This window comes from Triticum dicoccoides, chromosome 3B (assembly GCF_002162155.2).
Source record: "Triticum dicoccoides isolate Atlit2015 ecotype Zavitan chromosome 3B, WEW_v2.0, whole genome shotgun sequence".
In the NCBI taxonomy this organism is placed as follows: domain Eukaryota; kingdom Viridiplantae; phylum Streptophyta; class Magnoliopsida; order Poales; family Poaceae; genus Triticum; species Triticum dicoccoides.
The window spans coordinates 393990362-394000750 of NC_041385.1; positions in this window are offsets into that span (position 1 = coordinate 393990362).

The following is a 10389-nucleotide window of genomic DNA, read 5'->3' on the forward strand; positions in this document are numbered from 1 at the left end:
ATCCACACCTTGCAATAGGCTATAAAAGCCAGGCTTGGAAGCCAGGTGTATTCACCTAAAACCCCGGGTTAACCTGCCTTCATCAAGTAAGTCACTCCGCCCAGGTAATCCTGGTATGACCCGCCGAATGTTTGACAAGTCAACCGTATATAGACCCTGAACTTGTCAAAGTTAAAATGACGATTGGTTAATGTGAGGTCCATCTTAAAAGACTTTGACAAATGGTTTAACTCAGTGGCCTGGCAGCCCATGAAAAGCCTCGTCTTTTTTACATATTTTATTTGCAAATCTTTCTTTTCGATGTTTATTTCGATAAGGTTTATATTCAATCCGGTACATGCTAACCAGGACTGTTTTTTAAAGTTGCCAAGTGCAAACTTAAATGATGACCGGTGTCAATTAACCTACCTTGGCTTTCAACTATAAGTTGTCAGTACACTATCAATTTTAATCCGGTATTTGTTAACCCGGTCTGGCTTTGACTATAAGTCGCCAGCATGATCATCCGGTGTTTATTATAACCCGGCGTGGCTTCAATATAAACCAGCACAGCATGGTGGGGGTTAACAGCACTCAAAAATTGGAGTTATTACCCTTACTACAATAAAGTTGATATAATCAACAATGTGATTCTATGTCACAGGTATGATTTAGTTCATATTTTATTATTTTTTATTATTACAGCCTTGGTTATAAACCTTGGCTTTATATTGGGTATCATAACCCGACCGGCAGTAAACCGCTAGGGCAATTTTAAGTTTATCATATGCAGAAACAGGATTGCATAAAACCGCTAAGGATCATAAGTCGATATAGCACTATTCAGACGGATTAACAGTATCAGGCATAGTGGCTATGCACGATGGCATAGCAATCCAAGTGTTTAGAGCTAGCCTATTACAAGGCAGCAGACGCCCAAGAGAATAATTGTTTATCGCTGATATCTCGGCATGAAAAAGTTAAACCGGACTCCGGATTATGATTCTTCCTCAGGCTGATGTGAAGGTTGCGGATCATCCTGCGCCGGTTCACCCTCCGCCTCCACACCCAGTGGCTGGAAGTCAATGGTTGCCCAGTCAATCCCAGATAAAGCTTGGAAGACAGCTTCATCGCTTATAAGATCGGACGGTTCAACATCAGGGGCATAAGTATGCTTACGGATTGGCGGGATAAGATTTTGCGCTTCATAAACAGACGCATCGATCCATTTGTTGTCTGCGTCATAAGTCAATCGATGGAAAGATAAATCGGTCTCATCAGCCAGCTTACTCGCAAGTGGACGCATCTCCTTTGTCAAAGCCCTGAGGGCGTCATTGTCAAAGTCTGACCCATCTTCTTTTTGGCTGGGATAGCCGTTTCCAATGTCTTCCGGATCAAGATCAGCTATCCAGGCCTTGGCCCGAGTCAATGCAGATAGAGCACCGGCTCTTGTAGTTGATCTCTTCACCTCTTCGAGTTGGGCAGGCGTCATGGATAGCTTTGCCAAAGTGTCTTTGATAAAAGTTGGGGGCGGTTTATTGTATGAAGCTGTGCAGATGACCCGTTGAGCGCCGGTATATAACTGCTCTATCAATGTATAGGCAGCCTTCAGTTTCTTGCGCATGTATGAACCAAGATGAGCAACAAGGCTGCCTGCAATGGTTACAAGATTATTGGTAAACCGGCAGATTTTAAGGATGTCTAAGTACAACTTAGTAAGAGGGTATTTAACAAAGATAACAGAGGTCATAGCGTTGATTTGCCGCTTTAAGCCAGTCAGCTCCTCTGTCACCGGTTTAAGGGCCGCTTCGGCATCCTCTGCCCGCTTTAGCAAAGTTGCTTTTTCAGCCTCCCAATCTGCTTGTTCACCTTTGAAGCCATCCTTCAATTGTTCCATGGCTGTTAAAGCGCCCTTCAGCTCTTCTTTGGCCTTTGAGGTTTCTGCTTGCTGGGACTTGATGTTTTCTTGGAGGTCGGCGATTTGAGAATCTTTTTTGGTCAGGTCAGCCTGCAAGAGACAGTTAATAAGTTGGTAATACATTTTTGAAAGTCCCAAGCACATAACAAGTTATACACTTGGCACTTGGGGGCTAATGCGGATTGCTTTTTCTCAACTGATATTTGAAATCCCAAGCACATAACAAGTTATATACTTGGCACTTGGGGGCTACACAAGAAAAATTCAATCTTATTCTACTACAAGTCTTGGTTCATATTCATATTATGAACTGGCCCTTGGGGGCTACTGGAGTTGATAATTGAAGCAGGCTCTAAGGAAAAAGAACTTATGCAAAGGAATGGATATTTACCTCATATCGCTCTTTCATCAGACTTACTAAACCGGCTTCATAGTCGCGGCTTGTATATAGACGGTTTAAATATCCAGAGTGGATGTCCTGAGCACTGAGATAAGCATAGCTTGATAAATCTGTTTTCCATTTGCCCTTGTCCACAGCAGAAAATTCTTCCTTGGCACTATGCTTTGATAAAGCGACAGGGTTGCCAGGAGCAGTATGGCCAAAGCCGGTAATCACAACATCATCTGTGGTGCCATCAACAGTCTTGTCTGGGCTTGGCGGTTTAGCAGATGTTCTTGCTGGGCTTGGTGGATTGGCAGCTGGGCTCAGCGGATCAGCAGACTGACTTGTTGGATTCATTTCTACCGGTTCAACAAAAGTATCCTGACCCTGAGGTACCGGATCATCCAGGGTAATGTCAGCATTCTGATCAAGAGCCTCTAAGGTCTTCTCTGGTTCAGTGGCCGGATTATCATCAGTTGGTGTAGTCAGCTTGGCTTTCTTGCTAAGTCTGGCTTTGGCACTAAAAAGAACAAACGCAGAGGTTAGTACATTAAACACGTGCAAGGCATAAAAATTAAGTATAGCATGCTTACCCAAGAATGGTCTTGAGTGGAGGCATCTGTGTGGCTGATGACTCGCCGGAGGATGAATGGGAGGTTCCCTGATAATATGAATCAGATGGATTGAGAGGATATCGGAAGTAACCCGCCTTGGGATAAAGTGTATTAGAAGAACAAGAGACCTCTTGACGGCGTTTGCAAACCGGAGAGTATGGTAAACCGGAGGAAGTACTACTTGACCACTATGCCGGGTTGTGCGGTGAGCTTCATGCTGCTGTGTCTTCAAAGAAAAGTGCGGATCCAAATAAGCAAGAGGGTGAGAATATTTTACTTTCCGGACTGCTCGACGGAGTTTTGGTACTGGTACATGATTTGGGTCGGAGGATAGAACAATTACCTCTGCATCACCAGCGCGACTAGCTTCCGCATCATCCTGATAATAATCATTGTCAATGAGGTGTATGAAAAAAGAACCAAGAGAGTCAAGTTCTACCTCTGATTCCAGGCCATCGAGCTCTTCATCATTGGGCAAGTCAGAGGCCTCGGCAGTTCTTTTCTTTGCGGGCTTCTTTGTAACCCTGGTCTTGACGCGAGGTGCTCTCACCGGTTTATCCTGCGGCTTCGCTGGTTTATCTTATGATTTTTTCTTCCAGAACGGATCATCACCCTGCACAGATGGACAACGAATTATAAAGGAATATTTAAGAAGGGACGGATTAAGACAAAAATGAGGCAATTCTTACAGCTGGCGGTTTATTTGAAGTATAGAAGGGACTAAGCCCTACTTTGCCGCATACCGCCACCGGTTCATCAAGCATCTTCTTGACAGATTCGATGACCTCGTCATCGGTGAGCTGGATGTCAATATGACGGTCAGGGTCATTTAAATCCCTCGTGTATTCACACATTAAACCGGGGCACCGACTTAAAGGCATAATGCTCGAAGAGACCCAGCACCGAACAAAGTCGACACCGGTCAGACCGTTTGCAACAAAAGCTCTGAGTTTTGATAACTGAGGGGCGTATTTTGATCGTTCCTTAGCAGTCAGTCGCTGAGGAACTGAATGTTCTCTGGTAAGTCGATGTGCCCGATAACTCGGCAGAGGATTTTCTTCAGGTGGAGATGTATCACGGCAGTAAAACTAAGTTTGATTCCAGTCCTTCGGATGACTATGATGCTTGGCATGAGGGAAGCTGACATCTTTTCTCTTCTGGATTGAAACCTCGCCCAACTCAGTGTTAGGCCCATCTGTGAACTCAGTGTGGCGGTTCAAATAGAAGTAATCTCTGAACAGTTCAACAGTGGGTTCTTCTTGCAGGTAAGCCTCACAAAAAACTTGGAAATTGCAAATATTGGATATAGAGTTAGGCCCAATATCTTGAGGGCGGATCTGGAAGCTGGCAAGAACGTCACAAAAGAACTTTGAACCGGGTGGGCTAAACCCACGACCCAGATGGTCAGCAAAAACAACCACCTCTCCATCCTGGGGCTCAGGAGGATTTTCTGGACCGGGAACTCTCTAGTTTATGACTTCCTTCTTAGCTAAAACGCCAGTGGCAACAAGCCCATTTAACTGTTCTTCGGTAACCCGGGAAGGAAGCCAATTGCAAGCATAGAACGTTTTGGCCATTTCAATGGAAAGATGGAAAATAATCAATGTCAGTTTAAGATTCATGACTGACGCAGATAAACCGGCCTAAGGACAAAGGAAGAAGAAATTGAAGCATATACACATGATAAACCGGATTTTTTACATTGAGGTTGAGTTGGCGGTTTAAGAGAGGGCTAATGGTACCTGGCGGGTTATCATCTTCTAAAGGTTAAACCGCCTATAATGGTGTGGAAGCTATAGATCTGAGAAAATTCCTAAGTATTGCACAAACAGGTTTTACAAGTTGGTATTATAATTTTGGATCTACCGCAGTTTTAAAAAGGAGAGAAATTCAGAAGCCCTAAGTGGTGCCAGCGGAACAGCTAAAAGCCAGATGGGATCTGTTTACTGAAAAAAAAGATGCTATGATGAGGAAAACTGAATCCTAGCTATGGCCGCACAGGGAAAGTGTCATGTTTTATCAAAGGATCCATGTGATTGCAAAGTTCGAGTGAAGAGCATCAAGAACACCGAAGAACACTGAAACCCTAGTGGTAGATCTGAGGTGGAAGGAAGGAAAACTTACAGAGGTCGAAGGAGTAGCGGAGAGGCGCCGCGTTTCTCTGGTCAAATCAGGTTGATGTAGCGGCCGATATTGGTGCAGAAGCGAAGGTCGACGGCAGCGGCAGCGCTCGAGCACTGAGGCGACTCGAGGAAGATGACAAGGTGAAGAGGCATGAAGGAGAAAAGAAACAATGACCCCCGGTCCTATTTATAAGGCGACGGGATAAGTGACAGGTGTGGGAATCGAGGAACCCAAAAAATGGATATGTGACACTGCTGTCGCCTTGGTTTTCGGAGGTTTGTTAATAAAAGGGAAGTATTTTACAGATTTTAATAAGCAGGTGACGTCATGGCGATTTATTACAATCTTGGAAGATGACGTCATGGCGGTTTACAAGGTTCATATGGAGATGACGTCATGGCGGTTTACAAGATTCATACGAAGATGGTCAAGGAGTTTTTGAAGATTGACATGAACAGGTTCAAATCAATCTGGGGCCTAATGTTGGGGATATAACTACTGAGTATAAACCGCCCAGGAGGGGCCGTGTTATGCTCACAAGGAGTCATCCATATTGAAGCCCATGAAGCCAAGGAGTATGGCGCTTTACTATAGAGACTTAGAGGCCCAGAGCCCAAGGGCGGATTAGGGCCCATAGACATAAACCGCCATGAGATATGTAACTTATGTTGTAACTTGTAAGATAGGGAAAGGTAGAAACCGAGCAGGACACATGTATGAGTCGGCCTCGGGATTCTGTAAACCGCCGGGCGTCAACCTGTGTATATAAAGAGACGACCCGGCGGCGGTTCAGGAACAAGAAACAACAACTCGAGAGATAGGTGAAGCGGATTCGCTCCCTGCTCATCGAGACCCCATCAATTCCACAGCAACTGGATCGTAGGCTTTTACCTTCACTGCAAGGGGATGAACCAGTATAAACTCCCCGTGTCCTTTGTCCGGTTTAACCCCTTTGAGCTAATCTCGTTGCGATGGCTCCACGACTAAGTCCTCTCACTAGGACATCTGCCGTGACAATTCCACGACACCGCTCGAAATCGCTCCCGCCCACTATTTGGGAAGAAGCAAAGTTACTCTACTATCCCTGGCCCTCAGTACACAGACCCAAGCCGAGAAGCCTAAAGGCAGGGGTAGAACTGTAACTCCCCCTCACATTTCAGACAAATGCGTCCGTAAGACATGGTTCCACTCCCCTCCCAATCCCCCCCCATTCATACCTCGTGGGCGCCAAATCACCTTCTCCCTGGGAAGCTCCCTTCTCCCGAGCCGCGAAACCCCAGCCCCTCCTCCATGGCACCCCCCACCGCACCAATTTCACAGCCGCCCTCCTCCCTAATGCCGGAGACGCTGTCCATTTGTCGTCATGCACTAGGCCATGTGCCTCTTACTCCATGTTGCTGGAGCTGCCTCGACGACGGCCGCGTGAACCGTACCGGAGCTGATTCACCCCCGCCGTTATTCACGGCGCCGGAGCGGCTCCAACTTCAGATCTGTCCAGAGTCCTGGCACTGCTTCCCCGTAGACATCGACCATCGTGACATCATTGTTTCCCTGCCGTCGATCGCCACCGCAACCGTGTCAGCCTCACCGACTCGGCAGCTGGACCTGCTTACTTCACCATGCCGCCAGATAGGTCGCACCCTCATCTCAAATCACTTTATTTAGGCGTCAGTTGTCTGAATTTTTATTCTGGGTTAATCGATTCCCAATGGGAAGAAGCACCCCTTGAGGCGGCGGAGCTCCTAGGCTGCCGGTTGGCTGGTGTCTAATGTAAGGGCGCGGGGCCGCAAGTTCGCCATGGAAGCAGCGCTTAGATGGCGGAGTTGTTCTGCCGGGCAAACATCCCTCCGGGAGGGGGAAATCGCCGCCATCGTGATCACCATCGATCCTCTCATTGAGAGGGGGTCAATCTCCATCAACATCTTCACCAGCACCATCTCCTCTCAAACCCTAGTTCATCTCTTGTACCCGATCTTTGTCTCAAAACCTCATAATGGTACGTGTGGGTTGCTAGTAGTGTTGATTACTCCTTGTAGTTGATGCTAGTTGGTTTATTCGGTGGAAGATCATATGTTCTGATCCTTTATGAATATTAATACCCCTCTGATTATGAACATTAATATGATTTGTGAGTAGTTATGTTTGTTCCTGAGGACATGGGAGAAGTCTTGTTATAAGTAGTCATGTGAATTTGGTATTCGTTCAATATTTTGAGGAGATGTATGTTGTCTTTCCACTAGTGGTGTTATGTGAACGTCGACTACATGACACTTCATCATTGTTTGGTCCTAGTGGAAGGCATTGGGAAGTAATAAGTAGATGATGGGTTGCTAGAGTGACAGAAGCTTAAACCCTAGTTTATGCGTTGCTTCGTAAGGGGCTGATTTGGATCCATATGTTTCATGCTATGGTTAGGTTTACCTTAATTCTTCTTCCATAGTTGCGGATGCTTGCGAGGGGGATTAATCATAAGTGGGATGCTTGTCCAAGGAAGGGCAGTACCCAAGCACCGGTCCACCCACATATCAAATTATCAAAGTAACGAACGCGAATCATATGAGCATGATGAAAACTAGCTTGACAGAAATTCCCATGTGTCCTCGGGAGTGCTTTGCTTTATAAGAGTTTGTCCAGGCTTGTCCTTTGCTACAAAAGGGATTGGGCCACCTTGCTGCACCTTAGTTACTTTTGTTACTTGTTACCCGTTACGAATTATCTTATCACAAAACTATCTGTTACCGATAATTCCAGTGCTTGCACAGAATACCTTACTGAAAACCGCTTGTCATTTCCTTCTGCTCCTCGTTGGGTTCGACACTCTTACTTATCGAAAGGACTACGATAGATCCTCTATATTTGTGGGTCATCATGTTTCCTGGGCCAAAAATGGAAGAAATCACGTCTAAACATGGAAAGGAGTGGAAATGGAGACAGAAGAAATCATCAGGAGGCGCACCAGCGAAGACAGCACAAAAGACGGTGTTCCATACAACTTCAAGCACCTGTATGAGCGATCGTATGGCATGAATTCTGAGGTGCCTCATCCACCTCAACAAGTTTTATAAAGGGGACCATGTCGAAATGTCAAAAGAGAAGCGTCGAGCAAGCCAGAACAGAATCATCATCATCCCCTCTCATCAACCCTAGCCGCCACCATTTCCTATCTCCGTAGCCGCCATCACCACCATATCCCATCTCCCTCTAGTTCATACTTGTAATCATGCATCGCACAAGGCAACCATTATAAGACATATTTGCAATCCATCAATCTTCAAGATGTGTTCTTCAATATTTTCTTCTTGCGATCTGATCTCCATGTGTGAGTAGTTCGTCAAGGTATGGGGTTGAGGCATAGGCCTTGCAACCCTCTATATTTGTTGTGGGGGTGAATGGAAGAGCTCTGAATTAATTTCCCATATGTGTGAAATAAAATTGTTTCGAGGATGTCTCTTGTCTTGTCCGCGATCTTCATCCCTGCACATACCCAGGATCATGGAGATCTAGTAACGGTGAGGCTAAGTGCATGGAGAATGTGAAGTGTTATTTTGAACACCACTTACCGAAGGGTTTAGTACGGTAACACGGATCCAATCCTTGGGGATTCATGAGGTGTATTCATTAAACACCCAAAGCTCTTGTCTGATTATTATAATCTTAAATATCAAGGTAACCCCCTACGACGGATAGGGCTTGCGGTTGGACAACTAATTCTTGATGTAGGACTCGCACCGGTCAAGATGTTATTTGGACACATCCCCCACTTTGGTTCATAACAAGCACATCTCGATGGGTGACTTCCAGCACACAAATTAAGATCATATCTAGTCCCAATACAAATACATGGTTGTAAGCATTATGACCTCATACCCATACCCCTTTTTATTATAAGTGTTTGAATCACTATTTGCTTCATTGATCTAGTCAAAAGCTAGAATTAATCCTTTGACGAAAGCTTGCTAGAGACCATCGCTTCAAGGGAACCTTCCTCCCATGGGTTTGATAGCCCAGGGTCACCTCTGGGGAAATAGGTGCGGGATACTTTTCTATTCCTTTACCGGATCACTAAAAGGAGGTATCAAGCCCTTTTTTGTGGCACCGTTGGCGGGGGAGTTTAGTGTTCCTAGTCTTTGTGTTTAGAGTTTTTTTAAGTTCAGTTTCAGTTTTTGTTTTTTACTTTTTGTTTTGATTTAAGTTTTATTTCTTGTTGCAAGTCTTGTCAGTTGAAAAACCCACTAGATCATATTTGTAATCGTGTATCACACACGACATCCACTATAAGACATATTACCAATCAATCTAACTTTGTGATGTGTTCCGTGATGTGTTCTTCGTGTAAACTGATCTCCGTGTGAGTAGTCTGGTAAAGTATCGGTTGAGGCAAGAGCCTTGCAACCCTATGTTTCGTTGTGGGGATCAATGGAAGGGCTTTGAATTAACACCCCGTATGTGTGAAATAAAATTGTTCCATAGATGTCTCTTGTCTCGTCCGCGTTCTTCTTCCGTGCGGGCACCCAAGATCATGGAGAGCGATCCATGGAGAGGCTAAGGGTAGGGAGACCGTGAAGTGTTGAAGACTAGTGACAGAAATATTTAGTACGATAACATGCATCCTATCTCTGGGGATACGAGAGGTGTATTTATTAAATGCCCAAAGCTCTTGTATGGTTATTGCAATCTTCATTATTGAGGCAACCCCGCAAGATGGATAGGTCCTTGGGTTGGACAACTGACTCTTGATGCAAGACTGATACGTCTCCAACGTATCTATAATTTATGAAGTATTCATGCCATGTTTACAACAATTTTATATGGTTTGGTATGATTTGGATGGAACTAACTGGACTAACGTTGTTTTCAGCAAAACTACTGTGATGGTGTTTTTTGTGCAGAAATGAAAGTTCTCCAAATGAGCTGAAACTTTTTGACAATTTTCTTTTGGAACAAAAGATACCCTCGAAGCTTCTTGGGAGGGCCTGAAGAGCCACAAGGAGGGCACAACCCACCACGGCGCGCCAGAGGGGTCTGGCTTGCCCCGGTGGGTTGTGCTCACCTCAAGGCCCATCTTCGCGTGAAACCAACACTGAAAAATCCTATAAATAGATAAACCATCAGAAATAACCCTAGATCGGAAATTCCACCGCCGAAAGCCTCTGTAGCCACGAAAAACCAATCTAGACCCCATTCTGGCACCCTGCCGAAGGGGGAAATCATCACCGGTAGCCATCTTCATTATCCCGACGGCCACCGTGATGAGGAGGGAGTAGTCCACCCTCAAGGCTGAGGGTTTGCACCAGTATCTCTCTCTCTCTCTCTCTCTCTCTCTCTCTCTCTCTCTCTCTCTCTCTCTCTCTCTCTCTCTCTCTCTCTCTCTC